Here is a 19148-nt window from a genome sequence, read left to right as displayed (position 1 = left end):
GAGTTTATGCTTTCCAAGGGACAAATTACTCCCCCTCCTTCTCCAGGAATAAAAATTCCTGGCTCCTCTTTGCCTTTCACACTTGCAGAGGCCAGTCTGCCCACTACTGGGATGCTTCCTCCACAGTCTAGTGGCAGTGGCAAATGGGGAGTTTTCCTGGGATCTTCAGGAGGTTAAAAGGAACTCCTGCAATGTTGATACATCAGTGTCTGTCACAATATTGTGTAGCCTCAGCAGTCACAACTGCACAAACCCTTACTTCTACCAATTAACTGAGAAGAGGTTTATCTCTTGAATGAGCATTGTGATGGTGGGAAGAGTCAGTGAGATGTGCTGCATGGAACTGCTAGTTAATTCAGTGCAACTGTTTTCTGATTAAACAGTTCATTCTGGGAGACAGCCAAAATGATTTCTACCCTTCGAGCATAAAACCCTATGAATTCTTTGTGAATGAATTTCATCACTTGTTTTAACATCTTCTGTCATCTTTAACATATGGTAAAATAGTTGAAAACTTGTTTACAACATTAGTTAAAACTACTTACATAACCATTTTCCAGAGTCATTACGGGAGATAAAATACCAGAGTATCAAATACAATATAAAATAGATTTGTAAGGAAAAAAGTAGAGGAACTAAGTACCTGGGTTCATTGTCCCTGAATGCCTTACTGCAGTTCTTATGGAGTAATCATTTGTTCATAAGCCTTTTGTTTTACAGCATGTTTTTTCTGTTGTCAATACACATATGTATATATATGTGAATATATTTGCATAATATAGTCTTTTCTGTACAAATGTGGGTTTTAACCCATCCCCTGGGATATAAGTGAAATAATATTTATAGTTTTGGAATATTTAATCATACCATCTGCATCTGTTGAATAGATGGTTTACATTATGTGGAAGGCTTTGGTATTTGCTATTATAATCTCTCCTTGTTTAAAACTCGCATGATTCACAAAATGCTATAAAATGTTTAGGGCTTTGTTTTTAGTACATGCACAAGTCATGTCTGTGACGGGATTATGAGAACAGTTAAGGTTTAGAGATTGATTGTAAAAGTTAATTTTTTCACTTTTGTAGAGCTACCTTGATTTTCGCTTCCTGGAGCTTGGATTGTTCTCACTTACTTAATATTTTGAGGGTGAATGAAAGAAACAAGAGGTCCCAAACATAGCCAGGGGCAATTGCTCTCCTGCCCTCTCCTATATATGTCAGGAAGTTGTGTAGTTGTCCTTGGATGCGTATATCGTGGCAAGGGAAGGGTTTGTAATGAAACATGGGCTGTGAGGCTGTCAAGTGTGACATCCAGCTGGAAACACTTGATGGAGTAAAACAATTTGAGGGCGTGTGTGTGGGAAGAAAACTAGCTGGCTTGATCAACAGAGGAACATGACTGAGGTAGTACTGAAAAAAGGGAGAGAGGCAAGTGCAGGAGATGGTGGAAGCTGTGGTGAGGTCCAGTCTGACAGGACACCTTTGTTCCTTGAGCACCATCGGTGTCTGTTTGGCCAAGCTGCTGTGGCTGGTTCACAGCTTGCAGGGGTTTGTACCTCAGTATTTGTACTTCAGTAACTTACACTGGTGAGCATCCCTGGCTCACCTGTCCAGCTGTCACATTAGAAATTCAGAAATTAGAGATTGTCACCAGTCTGAACTGCTCCCTGCTTTTCTTACTAGGACATGGCAAAGTGGCAGATCACTGGAACCAAAACTGATAAATATATTGTGTATTTTCTGGAAGTATTCATTGGTTGCCTCTAGAACAGTGTTCACAATTCTGGGAATAAGTTTTCTGATAATCTGCTCTGATCATGGCAACTTGACACACAGCTTTGCTTTATGATTATATATGTAAGCGTGCTTGAAACACATCTCTTTAGTATTAGATATAGAATCAAGCAGATTATTTAGATTTGAAATGAGGCTGTTTTCATTCTCTTTGGCTTGTGCTTGTAAAAAGTATTCATTTATTAGCTTAGCATTAATTTTTACTAAGTAACGTGAGTTTAGTAGGAGCTACTGTTTGCATTAAGAATTGTAAATGAGCACTTATTTTTGAGGCTCTGCCTGCTCTTTATCTCTGTCCATTTTCTGCCCTTATGTATGCAAAGTCCTATTTGTGAATGACTGATAACTGTGTACAGGATATTCGTTAACTGTACATTGGAACTGACTGACAGATTTATTCAGAAGTCAGGTTTTTAAGGATGCTTATCTGATAACATGTATGAATACACAGACTCTACAGCTGTTGGTAGAATAAAACCCTGAGAAGTTGTCATCGATAAAGGTGTAAAAACTGGGCTTGTATTATCTTGATTGGTGGTTGGGATTTCTGGTTGGTTGGTTCCCCCACCCCTGAAAAAAAGAAACCACAAAACCAACAAACGAATTTGGCCATTTATATCACGTGTTCTGTTAGTGATTTCCAGTGAAAATGGAAAGATTCTTTTGATGGTGAACGTTATTTTGATTGTTGCTGAATGTCAGCACTGTCTGCCTCAGGAGTGGAAGCTTCACTGAGGTCACCTGTTTCCTAGCTGAGATTTTTGGTGGTGTCGCTTGTGAATTCCTGCGGCTGTGTGGCCATGCATGTCCTTTAAGGCTAGGCTGAGATTTTGTGTGACTCATTATTTTTCTTTTCTGCTATTTTCAATTTGGAGCTTCAGAACAAAATTTGCAGACTGAGACGCAGACCCCGCAGATGCTGATCTTTCAAGGATAAATGAATAAATCAGTAGTTAAATTTCATTCTAGAAAAGTAACACCCAGCTCTCTCTAGGTGTAAATGGCTGGTTCAGTAATTTGCAAGTGTTCCATTTAGCTGAATTTCACTCTAAGCTTATTTTTGAAAGTGCCTCTGCAGTTAGTTACTTCATGATTCTTTTCCACTATATTAATGGTATTTCCATATAGAAAATCACTATTATTTATGATCACATCATATCTATCAGTTTATGTCCTTGATGTTTCATTAGAGGGATGCCCATACTAAAAATGGGCACTCTATCCTCTTGTTTTCTGTAGGGTAAAAGCAGGAGGTAGCCAATTCAGGATGTTTTCCAGTAAACTTCTAGCCTTCAATAAAAATACTGGCAAATCCTTGTTTGGGAATCATGTGGGTGTTTGCTAAAGTTGTTGAGGTGGGAAAATCTCAGCTGTAAACTTAACATAATGATTATATGACTTGTATATTCTCAGCAACTTGTGTATGTGTATTCTGCTTATTTGGGTGGTAATTACAAAAATAGAAAAGTAGATCTAAAAAAAAAAGTACATGGGTTTTTTTTCTAGAGATAGGACTACCTTTATCCACCAAAGTGGCAAAACCCTTCCAGCCTTACCCTTTAGCCCTGTGAGATTGGGGAGTGGATAAGGTGAGCACTGCACTGTGTGGGTTGGGGATTGGGGTGAAGTTTAGGGCAAGGCTTGGAAGACACATTAATCTGATCTTTGCCACTGAGACTCTGTCTTAAGTTTTACCCCTCATTCCTGAGGCACAGTGTTAATGGCTTCCTTGCTGTAAGGACAAATGGGACTGAAAATGCATTTCAGGGCAGGAGAATTAACACTCAGTCTTTGCTTTTAGCAGGAGAGGCAGCACTTTATCTGCTTGTGCTCTGTCATGCTCACTGTTCTGGGCTACAGCTCTGTCCCAAGCTGTGCACTCAGGAGGTGCCCTGGTGGATCCCCTCAGAGGAGGAGAACCACCCCTGTGGCACTGCAGGGATGCCCTCGCAGAGCTTTAGAAAACCCTGTTAATTCATGTTGAATGTGTGAAGAGCATTCAGCTCCAGTACTGGATACAGTTATGACTCTCACCCTGTTTTTGTGGAATTTTGCCTCACCTTTAACTTTTTAATTAATGCAGTTCTTGTCTTGCTACCATATCACACTGTCTTAACTTTGTGATTTAGCTTGGTGTAAGACACTGGCAATGGATTGGTTTTTAATTAGCACGACTACAGGCTGCAACTGGTTTTGTCTTCCATCGCTTCTGACTGTGAGAATAATTCAATTTTATAATGATGGCATAGCATTTTCCATGGTGGTGACATAAAAATACAATGATTTTAAAATGAAATGTGCATTTGCATTTAGGTAATACTGGTAGAAAATAGCCTCTGTGGCTAACACAATTTTATATTGATTATACACTGTCTAATCTTGTTTGCAATTAGGTGGAGGAGGCATATCCTTACAGATGTTTTATTTTTAGTATTACAGTGGTTTGTATGTGTTATTGTTATTCCAGTAGTGTTCTCTAGCTTAGCTAGAAAAATGTAAGTTCAAGGAATTGTTCCTTTAAGGCACTGTTTTCATGACAGCAATAATTCTTAATTCTTATTAGAAAGAGCAGCAAAACATGGGAATCAATAGCCATGGAAGAGGCATAACTCCCTTTACTGACCTTTTACCAAGAGGAAATCCTTTGCAAGAAGATGCTGGAAACATGCTTGTTGGTGGCTCTGCTTTTGGGCTACTAAAATTAATCTCCTGGTCAGACACGGGGGAAAACTCCAGAGGAAGAAGCCATAGGGTGTTCAGACTGATGTAACAGTGTCAGTGCTACTACTAAGGTTGTAATGGGCAAGATGTACAGTGAGGTTTGGAGGGCTCTCATACAGGACACAAGGTTTATGCAAAGCTAGAAGGAACATTGTGTTTTCTGATATTCCCTCAGCTTTGGGAATGAGTTATAAATACTGTAAAAGGTTCATTTGCAAAAAGGTGTAAATGCAGTGAATGTGAAAACAGCCCTTTTGCCAAAAAGGTGCAATGAATCTTTACTGAAGGGATCAATGTTTATGAATGCTGAGGCTTAAATCCTCTCAAAAGAATACTGCTGGGCTTTCCAGGGTGTTGAGAAGTTGATTTGTGCTTTTCGTCATAAATTACACAGCTTTCCTGGGGTGGAGGGAAGGCCACTGAACCTTTAAACCTGACATGGAAAAATGTCTAAGATTAAAAACCAAGAGGGCAGCGGTTCACAGCAGAAAAGTGAGAAGGAAAGCGACAGTAAAAGGAATCTATTATCATTGTAAAATCTGTAGTTCAGCTTCCCATGTTGGAAAATAGGTGTGGCATTTTTACATAAGATTAAGAAAACCAGTCAGAGATTGTTGTATTCAGCCTGTCTTGATTTCTCTACAGAATAGAACGTAACAGCTGTATCATAAGGCTGGTTAAATGGCAACAGCATTGTTACAAAGTCTTAACTTTCATTAGAAGTTTCAAGTGACAGAGTTCACTACATGGTTTGGTAAACTATTTTGTCAAAGAAATACCTTCACTGCTACAATTTTGCCAGGTGTGTATGATCTGAATTGAGACGTTAACAAGGTGTATCATTAATGGAAATTTCCCAAAGGCTTTTGACTGTCTTCAGTGCTTTATTACTCTGGAAATAAAAGTTGTGTGGCGTGTGTGTTGGAAAGGTTGCTCTTCAGGGAAAAAAGAACAAGGGAAATTTAAATGTTCACCACCTCAGAGTTATTATCTTACTCAAATATATGCTTTTGCTTTAAATATTCATCTTATTCCTTCCCTGTTTTTATCATGTTGAAGAAGGTATGTTTATTGGTAGGATTTGGCTTTTATCATTTTAGTTCTCTAGAGCTTCAGGTCTCCTCTGTGAGTATGAATTCACAAAGAGCTTTTCTCACTCTTAAAAACAGACTTCTATTTCAGAAAGCAGAGTTCCTCCCTCAGAGATGCCATTGTGCTCCATTTGTGCTCAGAAATTATTTGAAAAATCTAAGATACAAATGGCATATGCTGCTTGCCTTTGAAAAAGCATGGATTCAAAATGGATAGAGGCAGAATTTGTTCTCCCTGCAATGGCTCTCCCAACAGTACCTGAAGTGGCAGAGATGGGTGGGCAGTGCCCCCTTCTCCCCACCTTGGCCTCCCTCCTTTGTTCCCAGCTCCTCTGCCTCTCCCTGCTCCTGCTGGCCTTTCCTCTCCTCTGCCTCTGCTCCCCTGAGGCACCTCCCCTGTGCTCAGGGGCTCCCGGGGTTGGGATGCTGCAGAACCTGCTGGGATCGCCGGGAATATCCATCCCCACCTGAGGCAGCCCTTGCCTCTCCTCAGAGACTCCGCTGCCGCCCCTGGGCACAGGTGCCCCGTCCATCTGGAGAAGGAGCGAGCTCTTCTCGCCCAGGATCCCCCAGGGCGCTGCCGGCAGCGAGGTTTATTAAATCCCTGGCTCTGAGGGAGCTCGGGGCGAGCGCACGGTGGAGGCAGGACAAGCCTGCCCTCTGGTTCGTGCGGTGCCACAGCAGCCTGGGGCTGCCCCGCAGCTTCCCTTCGGCTCTGGCGGGTGCAGCCGAGCATCGCCGGCCCCGGCCGCTGTCCTGTGCGGGCTGAGCTGGGCGCTGGGCGCTGCGCTTCCCTCGGCAGCGTCTCCCGCGGGAATGATCCCTGCTCTTGGCCTGAGAGCAGCAGCAGGAGGGGCAGATGTCTGAGCTTAAAATCAGTGCGAGCCTGGTGCCAGCAGTGGATCAAAGATAACTCTGTAGCAGTTGCGAAGCTGTCCAAGGATTTTATTTTTCCCTTTGGTATTGCAGGAAGTTACGTTTTAAGCCCATTCAGCTGCCTTTGTCATGACTCTTCTCTTGCTCACACTCGCACAGTTTAGACTGACAGGTATCTGCAGGAGAAAACTCTCCTTGTCAACCAAACTTTGGCAATACACAGCAGATCCCTCTCGAATATGCACACACGGGGTAAGAAGACCCCAGGGTTGCTTTCATGCCAGTCACTGCTAAGTTCCATGCATATGTATTTCAAATATCTCCCGTATATATGGATATATTCCTGCTGTAACTTCAGGGTGTTGTACTGCACACAATGGGCTGTGTAGCCGCCTCCCTTTGTCACATCCATCACTGTAACACAAATCTGCTGTGTGTGACTCACCCACTTGCTATTGGCAGAAGGAAGATGGACAAGCTCATTTGCTGTGGAACTGCAAAACTAAATACAGCCTGGGCTTTGCCTATTGTAATTTCTACCATTTAGGTGGCTGAGTGGGACATTCCCTTCGTGACCTTAAGGGACATAGAAAATACACAAAGCTTTCTGCATTTCTTCTTAATCCTTACTGCTAAGGATGCCAGCACATGTTGCTTCGTGCAGCCTGGCTTTAAGCTATTCTTGTCTGCATCTCTCAGCAAAAACAATCAGTCTAACAGGACAAGTTAATTGGGTCAGGATGATCCACTCTTAAAATTTGCCAGCAGATCAGAGCCAATGTCCTTTATTTAGCCTATAGAACATAACTCCGTGTAATTCCCAGGCTGAGTGGCTTAGACAGAGCACCTTAATTATTGCAGACAAATAAACTGAAAAAGAGTCAACAAAGCAATGCTTGTTAGAGCATGTGAATGTGGCCTCTCTGGGTTATTTAATCGAGGTAGTGAAACAACATTTCACTGATTACCTCCCTTTGAAAGTACCAATTGTTTGGATATAACTTTAATGCAGGCAATTAGATGCAGACATTTTAGACTATACATTAAAAACCTATCCTTTTCCCCACAGTGTCCTGGAGTTGTGGGATGGGATGAATCATATTCTTCATGTAAGTCAGGGCATTTTAATAGGGAACTGTGCTTTATTTGTAGTTTTGCATTAAAGCAGATGTTTCTGTATGTATATTTGGTTTGTGTTTTGCAAAAAAACCTCTGGTTTAGAGTTTTTGCTGTCATTGTACATTTCCTACTACTGTCAATTCAGTCTGGCAATTTATAAATGCTGAACTCTGATGTCTTTATGCCAACTGGAACTGGGTGACTGCAGTTCTTTGCCAGCGAGGCTTGGTCTGAGCGGCTTTGGGGTGTTCTTGCTCTTGATCTATAAAACCTTTGGCAACCTTTCAACTTTCTCTTTTGTCTTGTAGCCCCGTGTATTTCTGAGCCCTGAGGTATTTAAGGCCTTCTGATGCAGTAGAAAAACACTGTGGTTCTTAGAAGAAAAAAAAAAAAAGTGGATTTCTATGTTTCTAGTTGCTCCCTGTAAGTTTATTGTGGTGAGTTCTGTACATGATTGCTATGCTGTATTTCTAACTCCTTAATTCTCTGCAAACTGTCCTATAGTTGATTATTTGTGCATGGTTTTGAGAGAGAGGGTGGTTTCTAACATTTTATTTGTAGGTATCCAATTTAAACAGAAAAACTTCTAGAAAAGTGTCAGCAGAGATCTGTAAAACTGAATAATGTAATTATAGAATGATTCTTCTGTGACAGAGTCAAGAAGAAGATTGCTAAATCATTGTCGTGCTGGTTTTCGGTGGGACTCCTTTGGAAATGGAATTATTGTAACACCTTGTACTTGTGTTATCCTTGGGCTGGGTGCTGTGCACCCTGATTGGGAGCTATGTATAGCAGTGACCTCACTCACCACAAAAATGTAACAACTGCTGTCACTCCGTGTGGCACTGAACGTGTTAACCTCAAGCAAGGAGGGAAGAAGGTTATTATACTTCAATGAAACTTCAGTGAATAGGTATAAAAAATAAGATGGATTTTCCTAAGCTGGAATTTGTCTTCGTTCCTGAAACTGGCATGCAGGTACTGTGGGATCACAGATGGTCAGGACCTTGTCTTGTGTTTAATTTCCAGCTGCAGGAGGATAGTTATGCTGACATTGCACTGAGGAATTCTTCAACACCGGCTCGTTTTTCTGAGTGCCCGGGTGTTCCTCCGGGCCACACCCAAGAGCCAACCCAGCACAACCCTGCTGGGGGAACAGGATCTCAGCACACAATACTATGCTGTTAAGATATTTGACCAATCATTATTTTTGGCTTTCAAGTACTGCTCTGTGTCTTAAATCTTCAGGCGTTCCATTCCCAATTCAGTCATTCTGGATGAGGATGTTATTTCTGAATAAACAAATTATCCAGAAATAATTTTTCATGATAAAAACCAGGCTCACCACATGTATGACCCATTGAAGAGAAAAAAACCTGAGGTCACTCTCTGACACTATCATGACTCATTCCTGCTTAACATTTTGATTGTACTGTGGCTATTGTATTTGCAGATTCTGACAAATAAAGTTTGACAAGCAGTAACCCTGATGTATAGCAATGAGTCACAGCTGAAGCACCTGATGCTTTCAATACATGTCTGAAAACTGCAGTCTTGGAGATGCTGATGTAAAGAATCTTCTGTGATTTGTGTTTTTGAAGGCCAGTGTTACACTATTATTATTATTATTATTATTATTATTATTAAGTGTGTTTTGCCAGAGGCTCCTGAAGAGATATTTTCAGGGCTGTAATGTTGGCTAATGTGCTTTGTAGCAGGGACAGAAGCTTCAAACTACTCAAGTTATAGAGATATTTTACTAAAACTTTCTACAGGACAAAACTAAAGGAAATATGCTTATTATAGTGGGATTTCAGAAGTTCTCTTTCTCTCCTCCTCCAGTCAGGATTTGGCTGTGGAGCAGACAGTTCTGCTGGTATTTTTGCTGCTCTCCAGTTGCTGTACACTGCTGCCTTACAGAAGTTGCTTGTTCAGCTCACACAATGTACTTTGGGTGAGGATCATGTTAAGATATTGTTCCAGCTTTAGAAGTTTTACTCTGCAGTGTATCGTGTCAAAGCCCCTGGCAGCTGTTCCAGCCCTCCTTGTTGTGTGTACACACCACTGAGACTTGGGCAGCAGCTTCTATCAGGAGTCAGTAAAGAGCCTTTTGTTCTCTCAGAAAGCAGACCAGCTAATTATTTGACTCATCCCTTAGAGAACTATACCTGAAGGAAAAAGAGCATTTGTTCTACCCTTGTTTCACTTTAGATACCCTTTGTTAGATTTCAGTAGCATAATGCTATTGTTACATTAATAAATACCATTAGTCAGCTTTCAAGAAGTACAAATAGTTTTGGTTTTTTATCCCTCTGGCATCTTACAGAGAGGAGCTTAAGCTTAAAGAGTCCTGGTCTACCAACACCTCAATAAGCTGCTGTTTTTCTGTCTCCTACATGATTTTCAGTACAGACCTGTCAGAGCGCTGTAGAGATCAGCACAATACAAATAATAATTTTCCTAAGTATCCAGAGTGTTAATTTATACAGACAATATTTTAAAAGTCTTACTATTGGGGGGGAAAAAATACCACAATATAAATTAAATTAAAGATATCTGACATCTTTAAGTAGACAGGAGATCTTTGCAGACATTTAAGTTGATATTTTCAAAAATGGAGTATGTTCTCTATTAGAGAGACACTAAGGCAATTGGTGGTGCGTGTGGGAAATTATTCTGAACACTTTGTTCCACATTCTGACATCATCTTCAACATCAAGCTATTTTATGTAGCAATTACTACATAAATTGTTTCCTGTCCTGATTTCTTCTGTGCAGAAAATGTGTGAATAGCCATTTGAAACAAGTATGTTAACTCATACTTATCCATCCCATCTTTATCTGCATCTTTTATATTGATAGATATGAATGCCACTATCTGAATTTAAGCTTAGACTATGAATGTCTTGATTTAAAAAAAAAATATTACAAAGTTTTGTCTCTCACCAAAATCTGCTCAGTGAAAACAAATGCCACAGGCTGAATGAGGCTCACTTTCACAGCTGTGAGATGGAGAATGAATGTTGTGCAGGAGTTGTTATAGGTCCAATGGATTTCTCTTCCAGCAGTGATGACTCCAGTTTAAAACTGAAGTAGGTGTCTTTAAAACACATGCTTTTTTTGCAGCAGGTTCAAAATACGGAAGATTTTTCTTTTTTAAGATTCTTTCTTTTGACTTGTTAGAAAATCATCTTTTTCTTTAGTAGGCCTAATAAAACAATATATACTTGAATGTTAGTGTAGGAAGAATTCAGGATCTTTCACAAACAGAGGGCCGCACGAAAGGATGTAGAAATTAATATTTTGTGAAAATACCACTATGTCTAGGGGAGCAGCCCTGTGCTACAGCCGTCATTCCTTTCCTGGAGGTAAAACTCTGAGATGAAATCTTACCTAAGCCAGAATTTCAGTCTCTGGCTTCCAGAACATCCACAGCTTGCATCTTCAGCCCTACAGAAGTGAGAGTAACGCCCTTCTCCTCTGCAAAGCACGGCAGTAGGATGTCCTTCAAGGCACCCTTGTGTGCTGGGCTCCCAGCTGTGTGTGGGGCACCTCACTGATGGATTTTGCTGCTCCTGTGGGTCTCTCTTTTTCTTTGGCAAATAATACTGGTTGTAGACTTTCTCTCCTCATTGCACCCTGCCACCCTGGGCCAAACCAGATGCTGGTTTATGTCCATGCCTCTCACTGAAACAGCTTTGTTTTATTTGTGTGGGATTTCTTTCCTTCTAAACCCCACCAATACTGATGATCATTCAGTCAGGTTTAGAGAAGGTATGAAACTATCTGCTTTTTCACTCCTAAGAATTCTCCATTCAGGCAAGGGCTTGCTTTTGTTCTCTGCTGTCTGATCTAGGCATGGGATACTGTGTATTTAATAAAGATCCCCTTGAAGCATTTAAATTACCAAGTCTTTCAAACATTTTTAAATTGTTCAGCTGCTAAATATATTATGTTCTCTGTCACCAGGGATCCTAGAACATACTCACCTGTGCCAGTGCATGGCCACCCTGAAGTGGGATCAGGAGATTGTTGCTGCATTGGCAGAGTAGTTTATCCTGTGTTTTGTATCCCTCTCCATGGGGGTGTGTGTGTGACCCTGGCACGTCAATGCCCACAGGGAGGATTGCCAGTACCTTTCAGGTGGCCGGTGAGTACTGGGCTGCCTGGTTTTATTGTTTGTTTTGTTTTGTTTTCTGTAAATCCTGAGAATCCTGTTTTCATGAGCGATCCTTAGAAACACAGGGAGCTTAGTTTGAAGGTGGTGATCTCAGTAATTTAATTGGAGAGCTGGTTGGGGTGAGCTGGTAGTGGATCTCCCTGGCAGGTGAGGTTTTTAACCTTTTAAAAAATCTTATTTAACATTTCTTTGGTACAAACTCTCTAATCTGTGTGTCCTTAGAATGGTAATTGCAGGATGTTTCTGCTTTTGGTGAATTAGATTATTTTGTTTTAAAGGGAAGAGCCCTATAGAACAAATGCATGAGAAGAATATGATCTGTGTCCCAGGTCTGCAAATGGCACCCAAAATTAAGGCAGCACTGCTTGGACTAGATAATCACATTTTTTGTTTTTGTAAAATTTGCAGTAGGCTAATCTGGTTTTAATATCTCACAAATTATTATTTTCTTTTTTTTGTATTTTACTTTTATGAAGAGTTAAGCCATGAAACAACGTAGAGCTTTACTAAATAGCGTGAAACAGAACAACATGATTTTGGTAGAACAAATAAGTTAATGTCTTCTTCTAGCATTGTTTGTGGAGTTGGGGGTTTTTTTAGGTGTGGCTTTTTTGTTTGTTTTGTTGGTTTTTTTTTAAATAACGTCAAGATAACAGAAAGCACTGTTATACCAGTTGGTAAGGTGACAGTAGAATTCTGTTCAGTAAATAGCTGGCTCCATTTAACATTTGACACTTACTATCAGCATGGCAATTGTTTTAAAAGGTTTTCTGTAAGCCTTAGATTCTGATTTCCAGAATAGATTTGAATTAATTTGTGCTTTAGGGATAACTGAAAACTGCTTTTTAGATTAAGGAGAGCAAAAAAGAACTGTTTCTTGAAATACCCAGAATCCTAGTATGTCAAAGGATATACACAGGCAGCAGAAAATAAATGTGCAGATGGGGAGGCCTGAAAAAACATCAAGTGCAGATCCTGAATTTATGCACATTTCTGACATTGTTGGATGAAAAACGCTGCTCTTATCTTCTGTGGGTAACCATGGCTACCGTGTGATGTGATTTTATTTTTTTCAACATGAAATTATACACAAGTGCAGGAGAGTGGTCTTGTCTCAGCTCGCACCATATGTATTTGGGTGATAAGGATTATAGTCAGTGAATGGGCTTATCAGTGTGGCACATTTGCTTCTTTAAAATAGGTCCCGATTTATGTCTCCATTAGTCTGTAGAGGGTAAATGGTACAGGATTTTCTCAAGTACTGCTGCATGAAGTTTAGGCCATCTCCTTTTGTGTTAAAATGTGTCTGTTACCTCCTTGTATCTGAGTCACAAGCTAATATAATTTAGGGAGCAGGAGTTGAAAAGGTGCCACAAACATAGATACAAAGTGATATAGCTCAAGTTTTGGGCTGGTTCAGTGCCATAGTCTTCATTATCAAATGCTTATGCCTTGAAGACTTAATGTACATTTTAGATTAATACTCCTCCCTGCTTGATGTGGTTCTGTTTTCATTCACATTTTCAGCATCCTCAGGAACTCTGAGGGGTGCAGAGATGAGGTGGGAATTCCTAACCCCCGAAATCTCTGTAAGGTTGGGACGGTTCGTACGGAGCTCGTGCCCGGAGCTAAGAATACATTTCTGTTTATCTCCACGAGTGCCTGAGTTGTACTCCAGGGATGGTGAGTGTGAATCAAAAGCTTGCCTGCCGTGGGTGCTGAGGGATCCTGCCAGATCCTCCGGGCTGTCCCCCGGGTTGCTGTGGCTGCTTGGAGCAGGGCATGCTCACGTGGTGCCACATCGCTCGCAGGTCACGTACCCACAGCAGGGAGAGCTGCCCCGTGGACAAACTCCCTAAAATTGCCATTTACCGTCTTTAAACCTTTACAAATAATTAGTTCAGCAGTGGGAATTGTTTCTTAGAATTGTGTGGATTAGGGTGTGAGTGCTCAAACTTACGGTAATGTTGCTTTGGCTGTGATTTGAAAACATCTTAATTTATACTTTGTACTAATACTCTTGCAGTTGCTGCCACTTTGGGGGATTTCATAACAAACAGCAGAAGAAAGGCAAAACGTTCTTTGAAATATTGCGAAAAACCTTTTCTTGTAACAAACTTTCTGCTGCGGCGGAACAAATGCTCTTTTTAGCAGTGATTTGGCTCCCAAAAGAGGCCTGTGAAATTAAAAAAGGGTAATTTGGCAAAACTTACAAATAAAAATTCATACAGGCAGCGTGTCGTAGGTCAGACCCAGATAGCTAAGTGAGAAGTACAAACCACAAGCACCATGAACTGCTGGTGGATTGGGAGAAGCAGAAGGAATAAGAATAGTTTGCTAGTTGAGACGGATTAAAGTCAGTACGCAATTCACAAGCAGTAAGCTGGGAAAAGCTTTACAAAATTCAGGAAGCTTTCTGTAAATGTCTTCATATTAGAAAGATATTATGTTCAAATAGCCTCATAGCAGAAAAATTGGGACAAAATATGCACTCCTATGTAAATATATACGAGAGGCACCTTTTGAGCTGTCGTAATCCACAAATGAAAAATAGAGCACTGTGCTCCTTACTCAGGGTGGGGTGGCTGCTTTACACGATTATGTCGTCATCAAAGTTAAGATAATTCATGGAAAGTTGTAACAAGGATGAAAAATTCATGAATGTGGCTGAGAAAGCAAACAAAAATCATGCTAAAGGTCCTGAGAAGCTCCAGATGAAGGCAATGTACTTAAGCTGTAGCCAAAGACATTGGGGACAGCAAGCACAAAGTAAATGTGGCAGACAGGAATTTCACAAGATGCTGCAGGATGAGGATGAAAATGCTGCTGCAGGACTTATTTTCTTTGTAAAAGTACAAATACAGACAAATAATGCATGAAAGTTGGAACCTGGGTCCAGCAGAGAAAAACAGCATAATTGAAGATAGCCCTCAGAGTAGCAAAGTAGAGTAATTGTAGCAGAAGAAATCATTACACTGAGAAGTACATTATTTTCAGGCGGCAGGCAGTGGTGACTCATGAGGATGAGATAGCATATATGTGACATGAAAGCAGTTCAAAACAACAAAATTAAATTACTTGTCAACCTCAGATTAGCATCAGATGCAATGACAAGTCAGTGACACACAAACAAACAGGAAATTGAATGCCAAAGATGTGGTAGGGCATCCGTGACTGTGCTGGGCTACAAAGTCTTCCTCAGCAGCGGGCAAGAAAAGAAAGCAAAATTGCAAGCAAAACCAGGCCAGTTAAAATGTGATGGCTTCCTTCTGCTGAGGCAGTGGCTAAGAGCAGTGCTAACAGTCCTGGCACAGCAGTAGAACAGGGGTACCTCCGAGCTGAAAATGGTGTCTGGGCCTGAAAATCAAGGATAGAGATTCTGCCAGGTAGGAGGAGAGAAAAGCTGATGTTGGAAGCCACTGCTCGTGGCCCCGAATGCTGAGGTGGCCAAGCACTTGTGTTCACGTGGCTTGAGCTGCTCCTATAGAAGCACTATGACTCACAGGCACTTCTGGGAAGAATTGTCAGACAGTGACACTGAACACCAAAAATCGGGCACACAAGCAAAGTGGCAGGCAGGAAGCTCGTCTGGGAATTTGGACATGTTGCAACATCAGCTTGCCATGACCAGTCAAACAGTTAAGTAATTAGCAATATTGTTTCTTGGTCTTCCACAAGAATCTTTAAAAAGCAGAGTAACTATATTGCAACCAGTTCATCAAACATTCCCTGGGGAGGTTTTGTGAGTAGTGCTGTAGGGAAAGCTTCCTGTGAATAGAGAGCGAAGATTCTGCGTCTGGCAAGTGATGGCGACTGATTGCCAAACATGAAAAACTGCCCTTGGCTACCTTCAGGAAACTTTTCTCTTTCCAAACGACACCCAAAGACACCTTTTGGATGACACTGTTGCTTCCAAATCTAGAAGGAAGTCTTGTATGTATAGCAAGTAAATCTTAGTTAATTTTAGACAACTTCAGATAGTTGCACTTACTAAATCTACCTGCTACAGATAGAAGAGCCACAGATGAAATATGTGGAAGAGTGATGAAATATTCTGGTTCAGTGGAAATTTTTCTCTGCTGAATGTAGTAATCAGAAAACCAGAGAATGTCTGGTGATATGAAACTTACAGGAATCAGTGAAACATCTAAAAAAACCCACCACACACAAAATTTACATACCTAGAATCACTAGGATGTAGCCATGTCCTTTTCACAAGAAAACTTTTGCTTTTGAAGTAAACCAAAAATAAACCAAAATGCATACTAGTTATTTAGTAGAAAGGCAGGACAAAGCAGATCTCTCCAACTCAAAGGAAAAGATTCAAGTTCTCACTTTAGAATTTTTAACTTTTATTTATATATGGATAACGATGATTGAGACTTTAAGACTGTATAACAGAATATAAAATATGTAAGAAGATTATGCTTTTCGTGATTAATTTGGCAAAGTCAATTAAATATGACTGAAGGGACAATATAATAGATAGCTTCGTAATGGAGGACACAGCAGGATATATATGGGGAGATTAATATGTAGAATCTTGAAAGATGTGGTGTGTTCAGTAAGAGAAGATGATATCCCTAAAGGAAGAAGCATTACCTGAGTGCCCGTTTCTTGTCTCGTGCTTCAGTACTGACCACTTGCCTTGCCCGTCTCCCTTTGATCCCAATTTATCTTCAGTTTTGGAAAATCCTCCAATATCACATGCTTAGGGTTCTCTTCTTCCCTGTCTGTGTCCTATAAAACCCAGGTCTGCTTTGGAAGGCATGGTGGATTTTTTTTTTTTTCTGTTCTGCTTAAATTGAATTATCTTCTCTTCCTCGCTGTGGTTTAGTCAAGCCCCACCCTGCTTTCTCTCTGTTTTGCAGTAGCCTCAGGCTTCTCTCTTGTACTCCTTTCTAGATGCAAATCCCTTAGCTCTTCTTTTTCCTTCTTTGCAGTATTTGTCTTTGTTCTTGTTCCCCTTCTTTATCAAGGTTTATTTCCCAGATGTCTAGTGTTCTACATCAGAGTTGTTTTCAGAAATGCACATCACATGTTTTATGCCTTCTGTTTGCCTTTTTCCAGTTCGTTTAATCTGAGAGGTTTTGAGCCTCTGCTCGTAATAGAAGTACTTTCTCTTCTTCAGTGACCAGACTAGAAAGAATGTTGTTCAGGTGCTGGTAAATGTTCTTCTTCTTTGAAAATGACTCAGGGCTTCGGAAACTTTGTGAATCTGTGCTCTGGTAAGTGTTTGTGCAAACAGAGTAGAGTTTTCATCTTTTAACTTGGGTGAGAATTTGTTAAAATTTCTTGAGGAAGGGAAAAAGAAGTCAAAGATTTGAATAATATGAAGATAGGTCATCATATTGGAATATATTTTGTGTTCCTTAGCACCAGCTAACCCACCTTCACCTTCCCCATGATGATTCTGACAGCTCATGAAGTCATATATTCTTTTTACCTGTCCCAGTCCAGTAGCTTTAAGGAAACAGTTTGTGTTATAATGAACGTGTATTTGGGAGAGCTCAGTGTGTGCTAACAAGAACTTAGGACATCTTAAATGGTCAAGAACACTTGACTGACACAATACTGTCAAGGGAAGGCTTACCTTGATCTTTGCCTAATATTTTGGCTGTGGAGAAGGTCAGAAAATAAAGTTACACAGTCAATGATTAAGCAGTTTCTGGGTGTTCTGCCTGTTGAAGCCTACTTGGTAATAGGCTTTAGAGTGTAGAGGAGCTGATGTATGTGGGATATTGTGGGAGGTACTGTTTGACATCTGCCAGGGGAATATTATGCTTTGCCTCTAGGTTTTGTGAATGGCATTCAGCTTCTGGAGGCGGGACTGAGAGATACACTCAGCGATTGCCACTGTTAAACCTGAAGGCTCAGTGAGGGGGAAAGTCCATAGCTGAGATTGGCACATCCCCACAGAGCAGAGCTGTCTCCTGTAGCTCCGTGTGACAGGGCATTTCTTCCTTGCAGCTATCCCAGGTACAGAACCTGGAGCCTTATTCTGCCTTCAGACGTGCTCAGGTTGGAGTCTCACCACCATTTTAATGAGATTTGGCTCCTGTTGAAAAAGGCAGTTCTGCCCTTACTCTTCTTCCACTCTCTGGTCCCTCACTCCTTCTTTCCTTATGCTGTTATTACTGTTTGTGTGTTGTTTGGCTTATTGGGAAGGAAATGATCAGGCAGAAATATTACTTTTTTCTGCTTAATTTTGCGTTGATCAATTTATTGTTCTGATCAATTGCACGCTTCGGGCTGGGAATAAAGGGCAGGAACAAAGACAAAGCTCCTTGTTGGTTTTCTTGGGGTTTTTTTCTGTTTTTTTGAGGGGATAAGGGGAGTATGGAGGGGGACAAACATTCAGTCAAATTCAGAATACTTGCAACATCTTGCCATCATTCTTCTTTCCTGACAGTGAAATCATGTGGGTTTCTTTTGGGTTTTTTCCTTTGGAGCTTCCTAAGTGACAGCTTAATACCACAGACCACTGCAGTCAGTTTGACACAGTTGGTGATAATGTGTAATATACTAGACCCAGAGTATGATTGCTTTAAAAAGCTTGTTAGAGGTGATAGAGGATTTCTGGGTCTACCCCAATCAAAGGCAGTGGAAAAGCACCAGGGTGATTCTTCCTCCAGGAAAAGGATAGCTGTTATCAAGTAATCAAGTAATTTAGTAGCACCTCACCCAATATAAAATAGCATTAATAATAAAAATGTCCAAAGCTCTTAGATTAAATTTTTCCTACCCTTCACATTGTAATATTCTGAATATAAAGATAAACCATAATATTATAAAATAAGTACTGCAGGCCAGTAACTATCAAAGAAGTGTCAGCTGTGATGCAGTATACACCATTACCTGTGAGTTCAGGTTAGGAAATTCACTGTCATGTGTGACGTGTGGCTTCCATTATGTGTCCATTTAGTAAATGCCACCTGTCTCCAAGAGCTACTTGTATATGAAAAAGATGTGGTGACTGTAAAATAAGTGCCATTTTTTAAAAATATGGATGCAGATGAATGTATTCATGTAAGAGGAGTAAATATAATGTATAATATTTAATGTCTGTAAATGTATCGTGAATCACGTTGATATTCCCATGCCCCTTCTCTCTCCCTGTGGAAAGGACCCTGTGAAACTGCAAATTACTGTTGATCCTGTGCAGTGTTGGCACACATGAAATCTTCTTTTGTTGTTCCTGCATGGGAAGTTGATGTCTTCTTTTAGTGAGGCTGATGAAAATGCATTTTCTTCTGTTCTAATCCAGGGTAGTTAATTTCTGCCTTTTCAAAATTTTTTATACTTTTTTTCCTACAACTTCAGTTAATAAATTGCACAGAAGCATTGTTTGTTAACATAGCTGGACTA

At 40.6% G+C, this 19148-nt stretch overlaps 1 protein-coding gene across 2 annotated transcripts in view; it reads left to right on the top strand.

Annotated features, from left to right (window-relative positions):
* Positions 1-19148, top strand: part of ANK3 (ankyrin 3) — a 345762-nt gene that overhangs the window by 90723 nt on the left and 235891 nt on the right. The window lies entirely within an intron of this gene.

This window comes from Corvus kubaryi, unplaced genomic scaffold (assembly GCF_017639235.1).
Source record: "Corvus kubaryi isolate FWS band 111438036 unplaced genomic scaffold, C.kubaryi_AGA036_p1.0 37357, whole genome shotgun sequence".
Classification (NCBI taxonomy): domain Eukaryota; kingdom Metazoa; phylum Chordata; class Aves; order Passeriformes; family Corvidae; genus Corvus; species Corvus kubaryi.
The sequence above is the reverse complement of the archived record's forward strand: the minus strand, read 5'-3'. Positions and strand labels throughout refer to the sequence as shown.